Below are 13,847 nucleotides of genomic sequence, written 5' to 3' on the forward strand. Positions count from 1 at the left end.
ACCTCCTAGTCTCCGATAACGGGCCCCAATTCACGGCCATGCATTTCGAAACGTTTTTAGCAGGTCAGGGAATTCGGCATGCCCTCGTCGCGCCATTCCATCCGGCATCAAACGGACAGGCGGAGAGAATGGTGCGATTCGCAAAAGAGGCCCTCGCTAGGATGGGTCCAGGTGATTGGCAAACACGCATTGACCATTACCTCCTAATTCAGCATATTACCCCAAGCGCAACGACGGGTAGGAGTCCCGCTGAACTACTCATGGGTCTCACCTGGACCGTCTTCACCCAAATTACTCTGCCACAGCTCCCCCAGACTCCACAAGCAAAATTCGGTCTTTCAGCATAGGGGATTCAGTATACGCCCACAACTATGCAGGGGGAACATTGTGGATGCCGGCAAAGGTCATTGGCATCACGGGTCCACGATCGTATCTGCTGGAACTAGAAGATGGGCGGAACTGGAAAAGGCACATCGATCAACTTCGGGGTCGCCTAGCACACTCAGACCTTCAGAATGAAGACGAGATTTCCCTGCCTACAGAAAGTCAACCACGCGAGAGCCCCATCATAGAAAACTACGACACCTGCGAACCAAGCTTGGAACAGGAAAACACGCACGAAGCAGAGCAAACCCCAGACAACGCAACCGAGCAGACTCCAGAACGCCTTAGCAACGAAGGCACAAAACCTCCCGAACGTGAAACAGGAAAAGCACCCGATCCTGCAACCATTTCTAACCAACCCAAACTACGACGCTCCTCCCGAGCAAGACAAACACCCACATACCTAAAAGACTATGTTACCTACCGCAACGTTCCATCTAGGAGGGGAGGGGTGTTAGATATTAGCATATATCGTAGTAAGTCTCCCCTCTGGTCCGCTGCTACAGCGGGAAACAGGTATCGTTCTGATTGGTCGAGGGGCATACCCGATCCCTATAAAAGGGGAACCCTCCGACCACAGAGCAAGCTGGATCATTACTACTATTAATAAAGAGCTGTTAAGTCACTTCGTGTCCGCAGTCTGTCTCTCGTTGCCCAGATCTAACACCTGCCCTGCTTGAATGTCCACATGTAAAAGCGAGATAATCTAAGGCAGTGTTTTCCACCTCAGCAACTGTCAGATATGTGGACTTCTACTCCCAGAATTCCCCGGCTGCCTTCCCCTCTCTCTTTACTGTAAAATTACATGAATAGGATCTTGCAGTTCTGAAAGTACATCCCTCCCACCCTCACCTATACAGCCCAAAAAACGAGGGAGGGTCTTTTGTATGATGTTTGCCACCTGGGAACCGAGCTGTCTCTTATCTGGCCAGTGCCTAGTCTGCAGCTTTTCCTCCTGTTTCCCAGTCACCCCCACAGATCATCACAACAGCTTTGTGATTTCATGTCCACCAACCAGTAGATTGGATCCCTGCAGACCCGGCTTCTTAAGAATGATTGGAGGGCAGCTCTCAGTTAAACTTTGGGATAAATGATTGATGGGAAGAGCTGTTTAGGCCTGAAGTGTTTCTCCTATGAGGTTGGGAGACAGCCTTCAGATTCTTAATTAACTGCCTGATTGACTGGTATTGTCTCTCCAATATATTGGCATTTTGTTCTTGGCTTTATTCATTCATTGGCAGTTTTGAAGGCTTTTAATGGCACTAATTACTATTTTCCATGCTTATGAAAGATACTTTCAAGGATGTCTACATAAATGCCCTGTTCTGATTGCCATTTTGACTGTTTTTGTCCATCCTCGCAGACACCCCTGGACATTACCAGATTAACAGAGTTGGAAGGGACCTTGAAGGTCATCTAGTCCAACCCCCCGCCCAAGCAGGAGACTCTACACCATTTCTTCCAGATGGCCGTCCAGTCTCTTCTTGAAAGCCTCCAGGGATGAAGGCAACTTCGGTTCCATGGGTGATGAATCTACCACAACTTCTGAAGGCAACTTCTGTCCCATGGGTTGATTGTTCTCACTGTCAGGAAATTTCTCCTTATTTCTAGGTTGAATCTCTCCTAGTTCAGTTTCCATCCATTATTCCTTGTCTGGCCTTCAAAGGTGCTTTGGTAAATAGCTTGATCTACTCCTCTCTGTGACAGCCCCTCAAAGATTGGAACACAGCTATCCTGTCTCCCCTGGTCCTTCTCTTCTAGGACATCTTGCTTGGATATTATGTCTTAACTATTAATACTAATAATAATTGGAAGGCATGGGCTGCCTTTAAACATCTTCTATAAGATGACATTGTTTAGTCTAGAATCATGGCAGAATGTCAGAAAAACGCCTCCCAGGATCTGGTTTGAGCACAGCACCAACAGAAGCTGAAACTCACAAATGACTTTCGCAGGAGATTCACTCTCTACACTAAAATTCTTTTGCAGCAGCTGGGACAGCTTGCAGAATTGATCCTTGTAAGCAGCAATAATAATAATAATAATAATAAACTTTAATTTATAAACCGCACCCTTTCCTAAACAGGACTCGGGGCGGTGTACAGTCATATTAAAACAGTATGAATACAGAATATAGATATACTTAAACATATAAATAGGTAAACGGAGGAGGTAGGATATGCACTGTACAATATTTAAATTAAAATACAAATAAACATTAAAATTACCCTTAAAAACTACCCAATAAGATGTTTGCCAGGAGGCAATGGCTTACAGAGGCTCTTTTGAAAGAAATCCCCCAAGAATGGTGGTTGGGCATAAACAGAGGAGTGCCTCCCCCTCAGATGGTCCGGAATTATTTTGGTTTAATGAGCAATTTGTTTTGGAAAGACATTGGCTGCTGCTTGTGTAACTCTTGGCAAAAGGCTGCCCCTCAGCTGTGGGTCCCAGAGGGAGCTTTGGAGGGGGTTCAGCTTGTACAAGTGGCCTTCTCTGAGCTCCAGGCCATTGTGCCAAAAATGCTCATTTCTGTTTCAGTGACTTTGTAAAATGAAGGAAAGGGAGGTCAGGGGAGGGAGCCGAGAACAGAAAGCCCCAGGCAGGAGCAGCCAAAGATTCAAATGGCTGTTTTAATTTTAGCCAGATTTGTTTTGTACATTCAGCGGAGGAGGTTATTTTAGGATGAAAATATGCTTTTCATAGGCAAGTGCAACAGAAGGATGCTTGGCTGCCTTGTCACATCACCAGGTTTATGTAAGCCTGAATGCAGCCCTTCTAACAGGCCCCACCTGAGTCTCCAGGTGGGGAGAAAGGGAGTTACCTGCCTCTTCTGCCACCTGGATGCCACCATCTCCAGTGCCATGTCCTGCAGGCCTTGGGGTCAGGGGCGACCTCTGGGTCAGAAAGGAAGGTGCTGGCCATTTCTTATGTGCTTTTCACGCTGGATGAAATCCAGAATATGCCGGGAGTGGCAATTCCTCTAACAAAATGTGGGAATGGAAAATATATTCTAGGATTTCTCGAAAGCAAAAGTAACATTTTCTATTGATATAACCAGCATTCTAGAGCAGGAGTGTCAAACTCTATTTCATTGGGGGCCACATCAGGGTTGTGTTTGACCTGGGGGGGGGAGGCCGGGGGGGGCATGGCCAACTCAACGTCACCCATTTGGGGGGACCTGTGCTGGCCTGAGCACTCTTGTCCGCAGGCTCCCTAGCTCCGTTTTTGGCTGCAATGGCTTCCTGCAACCTTCTGCCAGCAAAAAGGGAGCTGGGGGGGCCACCCGCAGCCTTCCCGAGGTCCATTTTCCCTGGCAGAGGCACTGTGGGGCAGTCCTTTGCTGTTTCCAGGGCCAGATCTAAGCACCCCATGGGGCGGATCTGCCCCCCCCCCGGCCCTTGAGTTTGACACCCCTGTTCTATAGCATGGCTGGCTGGGGAATTCTGGGAGTTGAAGTCCACATGTCTGAAAGTTGCCAAGTTTGGGAATCCCTGCTCTAGGAAAGGAGGCCAAACGTTGAATTAAAAGGAAGGTATCCAATTTCCACCCCAGGTCCCCCTTCATATTCATTTTTATAGCTAATATAGGTCTCAGATTGTCATTATCAGTTGTGTATCCTGGTTAACCTGAGAGCGGGCTCCGTCTTCCCAAAACAATGGGGATATTTGCTGGATATTTTGCAATGTCGGTTATAGGCTGACTTTAGAAAAAAAGCCATTTTTTAAAAAATTGAAAGCTGGGAAGTTGTGAGAGGCAGCAGAGTCTCCCAGTTCCTTCAGCCCACTGGTTATAATTGAGGCTGCGCAAGAGTGAGCAAAATCAGAAGGGACGGGTAGCTTCAAAGGAATTCTGTAGATCACTGAATGTACAATCAGACAGCAAACAGTTCGACTTGTGTGAAGCTGTGCGTGCTTTGAAAATGAGTTGGAAAAGATGCTCCAGCGCAAATCCAAATACAACTGGTTGTGGGGGGGAGGGAGGGAGGGAATTTCTGCGAAGCCTGAAAGACGTTACGGATGCTGTGCTTACATTCTGATAAAGGAGAACTTTTGTAGCTCATGGGTTGAATTGAGGGGCTGTTGGTTGTTTCCTTATAGGCGTTTCCTTAGCCCAGGGGTGTCCAAACTTGGCAACTTTAAGACTTGTGGACTTTAACTCCCAGAATTCTGGGAGTTGAAGTCCACAAGTCTTAAAGTTGCCAAGTTTGGACACCCCTGCCTTAGCCAAAGTAGGTAACATTATCAGTTGTAGACTAGCACTGATGATGTTACCTAGTTTGGGTAATGAAACATCTGCAAGAAAACAAGCAAGCTATTCTGGCTTGTTCCAAAGCACCTCCTGCAAAGAGAAATCTGAAAACAGCTCAAGAGAAGGCCAAAATAACTGCAGGAGTTTATGGGATGGGAGAGAATGAATACTAAAGGAATAGCAGGGATCCAGGGCAGGGCAGCCTCTGGTTCTGCCCAGTTTAAGATTATATGTAGGTGCTGTGCCATCCCTTGGCATTTTCCAAGCTGGGTAGGAGAAGAATCTCGCCAAACCCCTGTTTGCAAGTAAGTCTGGGGCTGGGCTTGCTTGGCATAAGGCAGGGGTGTCCAAACTTGGGAACTTTAAGACTTGTGGACTTCAACTCCCAGAATTCCCCAGCCTGGGGAATTCTGGGAGTTGAAGTCCACAAGTCTTAAAGTTCCCAAGTTTGGACACCCCTGGCATAAGGCCATTTCCAGGTGCTAATTTTGGTTTCTTCATCATTGGGCTTTCATTGGTTTTCCTTGTTTGTTTATATCTCCGACTGCAGCTTTCTACCACCCTTGTTTAGGCTTTTTTCTTTAAACAGAGAACGTGTGAATCCTGATGGTTACAGGATCAGAACTCCTAAAAAAATTAAAAGGTTAAATGAACAGCGCAGACAAACAGCTCTTCAAGGAAATTGCTATGATGAAAGGCAAAGGGTGTTTATTGGGGTTGGTGATGCAGGAGGAAAAACCCCACAGATTGCCTGAAATGCTCTTTCTATTAAAGGGTGTTGGAAGAAATGTCCTTCTGGGTTCATCTCCAAGTGGGGAAAAAGACACTGGAGACATGGAGGCTGCTTGGAAAGATGGTTTAATGGTGGACAGGATCACATGGCTTGAATCCTGAACAGAAAAGGGGGATCCCATGCTTCCAGATGTTGGATGAAGAAGAAAAGAAGAACTTGCTGGGTTTTTTAATACTCTGTTCAACCCCACCTCTCTGTTTCCTGTTCCTGTGTAAGAAATGTATTCTGATTATTTATCAGACTCCCATGGGGTCACGCAGGGGCAACTCTCTAGGCTGTTTTGAGTCCACGTTTGGTTGAGCCTTGCTTCTTCCCAGGTGCCCTGTGGTGAGATGGGTAAAGGGCTAATACTATCATGCCTTAATCCCATCATCCTGGAGCTGTAGGGGGAGATGTTTGTTATGTAGCATAGACTGGTTCATTCTTTTTAAACGGCCCATTAAAAGGTGGGGGCTATTAAGAGTGAGTCTGTTTCCTACCTAAAACATGTTTCTCCATTTCCTATCCAGGGAAATATAATATTCTGCCTTTTCAATATTTCCCAGGATATTTCATTTTTCTAGGAGAGGGTTGGGTGCTAACTTCCTACAAGGGAATATTGGATTAAGCAGATGGCAGTGTGGGAAGCCCCCTCCCTCCACCCCACAGAGAATGAAATATTTTGGGGAATATTAAAAGAGGTAGAATATTATATTTCCCCAAAGGAGAAATGGAGAAACATGTTCTTAGAGGCAGAAAGCAGCACCCAGTCTTTCTTAATAGCTTACAGCAGATGCCCATTAAGAAATCCTGCACCAGCCTAGTCACAAACAAAACACCTTCACCTCCAGCCAGGGATTAAAATTTACATCCTTCCCCCACCCAGATTCTAAGGACAGGATTAACCCACCACCAGTAGAATAGCAAAAGACACCAGGCTCACCATAAGGCACAATCCCCTGCAGCATTTCGGAAACCGAATAAAAATCCTGGCACTCATCAAGCTAATTTGTCAGCTGTCCCAGAACTGCACGCTGTGGTTCCGTTCACCAATAAATGGACCTTCTTTTCAATCAGCCTCCATTTTGTTTCCAGCGACTTTCTCGGAGCTTGGAACTGAATTTTCCTTCCAACAGCATCATGGGGAAAGTGTGGTTGGACAGACCGAAAGTGTGCGGCAGAACTGAGGAAAGCCTTTTCACATTTGCCCTTTGGGCATCTTTCCAAATTGTTGGAAGAAAATGTCCCTCTGGGTTCAGTTCCAAGTGGGGGGGAAAATATTGCAAACATGGAGGCTGCTTGGAAAGATGGTTTAATGGTGGACAGGATCCCATGGTTTGAGCTCCTGAACAGAAAAGGTGATCCCATGGTTCCAGATGTTGGGTGAAAAAGAAAGGAGAGAGAAAAAGGGGCTTGCTGAGATTTCCTGAGTTTTTTATACTCTGTTCGGCCCCACCTCTCTGTATAAGGAATGCATTCTGATTGGTTGTCAGACTCCCAGGGGCTTAGCTAACTTTGTAGGTTGTGTCTTTTGAGTCCCAAGCTTGGTTGAGCATTGCTTCTTCCAAGGTGCCCTGTGGTGAGTTGGGTAAAGGGCTAATACTATCATGCCTTAATCCCTGGAGCGGAAGGGGGGATATCTTTGTTATGTAGAATAGACTGACTCAGGCCTTTTAATGGTCCATTGGCAAAGGTGGGGGCTATTAAGAGTGAGTCTCCTACCTAAAGCATATCTCTCCATTTCTTATCCAGGGAAATATAATATTCTGCCTTTTCAATATTTCCCAGGATATTTCATTCTTCTAGGAGAGGGGTGGGTGCTAACTTCCTACAAAACAAAGTGAGAGAAATTAATGATGGAGACGAGGCTGTTGGGAAGATAAGCTCCACAGGCTGGCCACCTATGGTCCATTTTGACATCGCAAACAAGGGTCACTTTTTGGTAGTTTTTTGGGGTTGCTAATTAATGCCACTGCTGGCTCATCGGGTTTCCTGCCACACCTTCAGTGAGACATCAGCTCCATGCCAGGTCTTCCTTCTCTCTATTATCTGAAAGGTTAAGTGATGTTAAGTACTCAGGGGAAGCCAAAAAGCCAGGCCTCCTTCCTGGACTCTCAGTGGCTGGTGACTGATGAGGATGTGCACAAATCAGACACCAACTCAATGGGAGGGAGGGAATCGGAGAGCTTGGCTGCCTGAAGGTCAGTAGTGGGACACAAAGTGGCTGACAGACAGTCAGAGGACATAGAACATAGCCTAATGGAGTGGGAAGGGAACTTGGAGGTCTTCTAGTCTAACCCCTGCTTAAGAAGGAGACCTACCATTCCAGACAAGTGGCTGTCTCTTCTTAAAAACCTCCATGCTGGAGCATCCACAACTTCTTAAGGCCAGCTGTTCCACTGGTTAATCGTTCTCACTGATAGGGAATTTATCTTTAGTTCTAGGTTGCTTCTCCCCTTGGTTAGTTTCCATCCAATGCTTCTTGTCCTGCCTTCTACTGCTTTGGAAAATAAGTTGAACCCCCTCATCTTTGTAGGAGCCCCTCAAATATTGGAATACTGCTATCATATCTCTCCTGGTCCTTCTTTTCATTAGACTAGACATGCTCAATTCCTGCAACCGTTCTTCATATATTTTAGCCTCCAACTTCCTAATCTTTCTTGTTTCTGTTCTCTGCACTCTTTCCAGAGTGTGCTATGTCCATAGCATTTTGCTGATCCGCTAATTTAGTTATTTTATTGAAGAATGAAATAAGATATGTAAAAAAACGTATTTAATAGGATAAAATGTCCAACTGGGATGTGTCTTCCTCGTAATAAAAAACCTGCCCAATATTTTAAAATAGAAGATAATCAGGGAGTATTCTGTCTTGTTTGGCTAATAATAATTTTATAGCATTTTCATCAGAGCTGTTTTGCTCTTTTTTTACAGGATTGTGTCAAGATTGTGGTATCATACAACACACAACACATGATCACTCCAAGAATTGTGCAGAAAAAAAATTATACTGTCTCTTAAATGCACAGGGTGATTCTGGTATAGAATAAGAAAGCATAGGCAGAAACTGCAAACAGTTTACCATTTTAAAAGTACAATATCAGATGCCCTCAATGGTCCTTGGAACAAACACATTCCAATCACTGAACAAAATATTTTTTGGTCAATACATTTATTTTCCAAGTAATTCAAGTTTTAATTTCTATACATTGGAAATGTTAATAATCAGTGGAACTTTCTAAGCAAGTAATTGTGCATTTTTGTGAAATTTAAATAACACACACAAATATATATGGGTGGGTGGGCGCGCATAAATAACAAGCAGAAGGTTCATTTTATTGGCCATTTTCTATCCCTAAAATTTGTCTCTTGATTAGGGCTTCTGGGATTTTTAATTTTTTAATTATTCAAGTTCCATGGCCTGAAATAATTTGAATGTGTCTTCTACAGAGAGCATTTGCTGGTGAGGGGAAGTCACCTCTCCTAGAAGAATGAAATATTTTGAGAAATATTTAAAAAGGCAGATTATATTTCCCCTAAAAGAGAAATCTTAAGGGAGATAGAAACTCAAAGCCTCAGCTCCCTGCCCACAGCAGATATTTGTTGCCCATTGAGAAGGACATGGCCAACCTATCTGCAAGACAAAAGATCTTTAGCTCCAGGGTGATGGGATTAAGACATGACCCTTCAGGATACAATACAATAATACAATAGTAGAGTTGGAAGGGACCTTGGAGGCCTTCTAGTCCAACCCCCTGCCAAGGCAGGATACCCTATACCGTTTCAGGCAAATAGCTATCCAACATCTTCTTAAAGACTTCCAGTGTTGGGGCATTCACAACTTCTGGAGGCAAGCTGTTCCACGGATTAATTGTTCTCACTGTCAGGAAGTTTCTCCTCAGTTCTAAGTTGCTTCTCTCCTTGATTAGTTTCCACCCATTGCTTCTTGTTCTACCCTCAGGTGCCTTGGAGAATAGTTTGACTCCCTCTTCTTTGTGGCAACCCCTGAGATATTGGAACACTGCTATCACGTCTCCCCTAGTCCTTCTTTCTCTTAAGCTAGACATACCCAGTTCCTGCAACCGTTCTTCATATGTTTTAGTCTCCAGTCCCCTAATCATCTTTGTTGCTCTTGGTTATTATAGGATTATTTAGGAGCAGGGTTCACTGCATTACAAAATCACCCGAGGGACATTGCATCAGCCCCAGGGTCAACCAAACTTGAGTCAGACAAACATGATTCCCCATGGCCCCATGGGAGTCTGACTACAGCCAATAGAATACATTTCTTGCGCAGGAACAGGAAGCTCAAGGGCAAGGCCCAAGAAAGGGTATAAATAACCCCCACTCTCTGCTCCATGTGATCAGCTGCCCAGGACCTCAAACCCATGTGGTCCTATTCATCATTAAACCATTTTTCCAATCAGCCTCCATGTTTCCAGTGTCTTTCTCCCAGCTTGGAACTGAACCAGGTGGATATTTCTTCCAACATTAGCAATCCCCATTCCAGCAGTGCAGAGTACTATATATGTAGCTCTGTGTTGAACTGTTCTCAGTGATATTCCCTAGCTTGGTGACTTGATGTCTGCAAGAAAAGACAAAAATCAGAGAAGACCAAGAGCCACAGTTCCCATTCTTTGGGAACTGCAAGAGAGCAGAGGAGGAGAGCAATGTCTTCTGGAAGAGCTCCATCCTTTGCAATGCCCCCCCCCCCCGCTACCAGATGGAAGATTTGTGCCCTCGCTTTTCAAATCATGACTTTTCCACCTGTAGAATTAGCTCATTTGGTCATGTTTCCTGTCTGAGCTATCTGACACATTTAGTATTTTTTCTTTGATTATTTTTTGTGCATTTAGTAGTTGCAGCTTGTCATCTCAGTGCTACCACTGACAACCATTTTGAAGAAGGTGAACTATGGATAGAAAGGACTTGCAAAGAAAGGACTGAAAATTTCACACTTGGGCTACATGGATGATTTGAGGCTGTTTGGTAAAACAAAATCTGAACTGAATGTATTAATTGAAAGCACAAAAGAATTTAGCCAAGACATTGGTATGCAGTTTGGAATTGACAAATGTGCAACAATGGCAACCAAGGCAGGCAAGGTCTTAGAAGATGATGGAATACAACTTGAGAATGAAGAAATGATAAAGGCAGTAAAAGCAGAAGAAGGCTACAAGTACTTGGGGATTTTAGAGGCCTCTGACTTAATGCATAATAAAGTCAAGGAATTAACCTCAGCCAAGTACATTCGACGAATTCGCAAGATATTAAAGTCCAAACTGAGTGAGGGAAACATCATAAAAGCCATAAATACCTGGGCTATACCTGTGATTTGATACTCTGCAGGAATAATTGACCCAGATGGAGCTGGACAATTTGGACAGAAAAACAATGAAGCTTATGACAATGAATCATGCTTTGAACCCTAAAAGTGATGTTGACCGATTGTATCTACCAAGAGCAGAGGGTGGTCGAGGACTCCTACAAGTAAAGCAGACTGTGGAAGAAGAAAGATACAGCTTGAATGATTACATCCAGAAAAGTGAAGAACCAATGATTAAGGAAGTAAATAAAGAAGGCCTTTTGAAGACAACTAAGTCAAAAGCTGAATATAAGAAAGAAGTAATTGAGAAGCGAGCTGAAAATTGAAAAAGCAAAGCTATGCATGGCCAATACTTGAAAAGTATTGAGGGCAAAGCTGACCAAAAACTAACTTGGAACTGGTTAAGATCAGGAGTACTGAAAAAAGAAACAGAAGGCTTTATTTTGGCAGCTCAAGAACAAGCCTTAGCCACAAACTGCATGAAGGCAAAAATTCAACATGTTACCACCAACAGCAAATGTCGCCTCTGTAAAGATGAGACAGTCGACCATATGATCAGGGGATGCAGCAAAATTTCACAAACTGACTACCTACAACGCCATGACCGCGTTGCTAAGATTATTCACTGGAAATTGTGCCAAAACTTTAGATTTGAGTACAGCAAAAACCACTGGGACCATCAGGTTGAGAAGGTTCTAGAAAATGAAAAAGATCTTGTGGGACTTCAGAATCCAGACTGACAGGCACTTGGCCTACAACACACACCTGACATAACAATAGTTGAAAAGAAAAAAGTTTGGTTCACTGACATTGCAATACCTGGTGATGCGCGAATTGAAGATAAACAGCACGAAAAAATCACAAAGTACCGGGACTTTTAAATTGAAATTGAGTGACTGTGGAAAAAGAAATCGTGTGTTATCCCGATTGTAATTGGAGCCCTTGGAACAATACCTAAAGGGCTACCTTGCTATTTCAAAATTCTAAATTTACCTGACTTGAACATTCTGACTCTACAAAAAACCACCCTACTTGGAACAACTTACATCCTCCGACATTACCTTAACAGTTCCTAGATCCTTGGTTAGGACTCGAGCTGTTGAGCTACCAACCAGCCCCAAAGGCTGTGAATCCCACCAAAGATTTACATAATAATAATAATAATAATAATAATAATAATAATAATAATAATAATAATAATAACAACAACAACAACAACAACAACAACAACTCTGCCGTTGCCGGTCCCAAGCCCGGATGAGAAAGGAGGAGGGTTGGGGTCAGGTTGGCAACCTGGCCCCATAAAAACACGCCAACCCATACAATATGGTGAAAGAAACAACTAAAAACTCTATACCGCATCGGTCATCGCACGGGTTAACAAGGGCCGCGGCGGATATTGAGGTCCCTGGGCATTCGTCGACAAGTGGGCTACAAGTGGACCAGCCAACAAAACGACAAAAATATAGTGCAAATGAAAATCGTGCCATAATGGCCTGTTATTACAACTCAGTGCCAAAAAAAAGAGGCTACTTAAAGCGAATGTATGATTTATGGAAACAACAACATCCAGATTTAAATGTTAGTGAACAACGACTAGCAGATCAAAGGCGATTTAAATTCAACGATTATGTCACAAACCAGCAGTGGTAATTCCAGTGGTAATCGGCACTAGAATAGAATAGAAAATCCTATGGGATTTTCGTATACAAACGGACAAAATACTGGCGCATAACACACCAGACATCACACTGGTTGAGAAAAATAAGGTTACAATCATAGGCATCGCAATACCAGGTGATAGCAGGGTCGACGAGAAGGAACATGAAAAAGTCGCGAAATACCAGGACTTAAAAATTGAAATTCAACGATTATGGCACAAACCAGCAGTGGTAATTCCAGTGGTAATCGGCACACTGGGTGCTATTTCAAAAGCACTGGAATTACATTTAAAACAGTTAAAAATTGACAAAATCACCATCAGTCAAATGCAAAAAGCTGCACTGCTTGGATCCGCACACATATTACGAAAATATGTTACGACGTCCTAGGCCCCTGGGTGGGGCCCGACTAGTAATCAATGCCAAATCCGGCGAAATAACTGGCTGCTGTGATACAATTCTGTTGATGCAATAATAATAATAATAATAATAATAATAATAATAATAATAATAATAATAATAATAATAATAATAATAATAATAATAATAATAATAATAATAATAATAATAATAATAAACATACTTGATTCAGAAAGATGCAACTAAAGGAACAATACCTGAAAACTACAGACCAATAACATGCTTGCCAACAACCTTTAAATTACTCACAGGCATTATTGCAGATAACATTATGGATTATTTGGAAACAAACAACATCTTGCCAGTAGAGCAAAAAGGCAACAAAAGAAGGAGCAGAGGCACAAAAGATCAGCTCCTAATTGATAAAATGATATTAGAAAATTGTAAGAAAAGAAAAACAAACTTGAATATGGTCTGGATTGATTATAAAAAAGCATTCGACTCATTGCCACATAGTTGGATCATAAAATGCTTAGAAACAACTGGCATTAGTAAAAATATTACATCTTTCACTGAAAAGGCGATGAAACAATGGAGAACTGAGTTGGCAGTAGGGAATGAGAACTACGGAATGGTTAATATCAAGCGAGGAATTTTCCAGGGTGATTCACTTTCACCTCTTCTCTTCATCATCGCGATGATCCCACTATCAGTAATCTTAAAAAAAATGAAATTAGGCTACCAAACAGCCAAAAAAGCTGAAAAAATTTCACATTTATTATATATGGATGTTTTGAAACTCTATGGAAAGTCAGAAATAGAAATCCAATCACTGACAAACACAGTCCGAATATTCAGCACCGATATTTCAATGCAGTTTGGCATGGAAAAATGTGCCACTGTATCCATAAAAAGGGGCAAAATCACTACATGTGAGGGAATTGAAATGCCCAATGGCCAACTAATTAAATGCAACAAAAATGAAGCCTACAAATACTTAGGCATTTTGCAGTTGGATAACATCAAACATGGAGAAGTAAAAACTATTGTCAGGAGAGAGTACACCAACAGAGTTAGGAAAATTTTGAAATCTAAATTA

The sequence above is a fragment of the Natrix helvetica genome (genome assembly GCF_964273705.1).
Source record: "Natrix helvetica genome assembly, chromosome: 14".
Lineage (NCBI taxonomy): Eukaryota > Metazoa > Chordata > Lepidosauria > Squamata > Natricidae > Natrix > Natrix helvetica.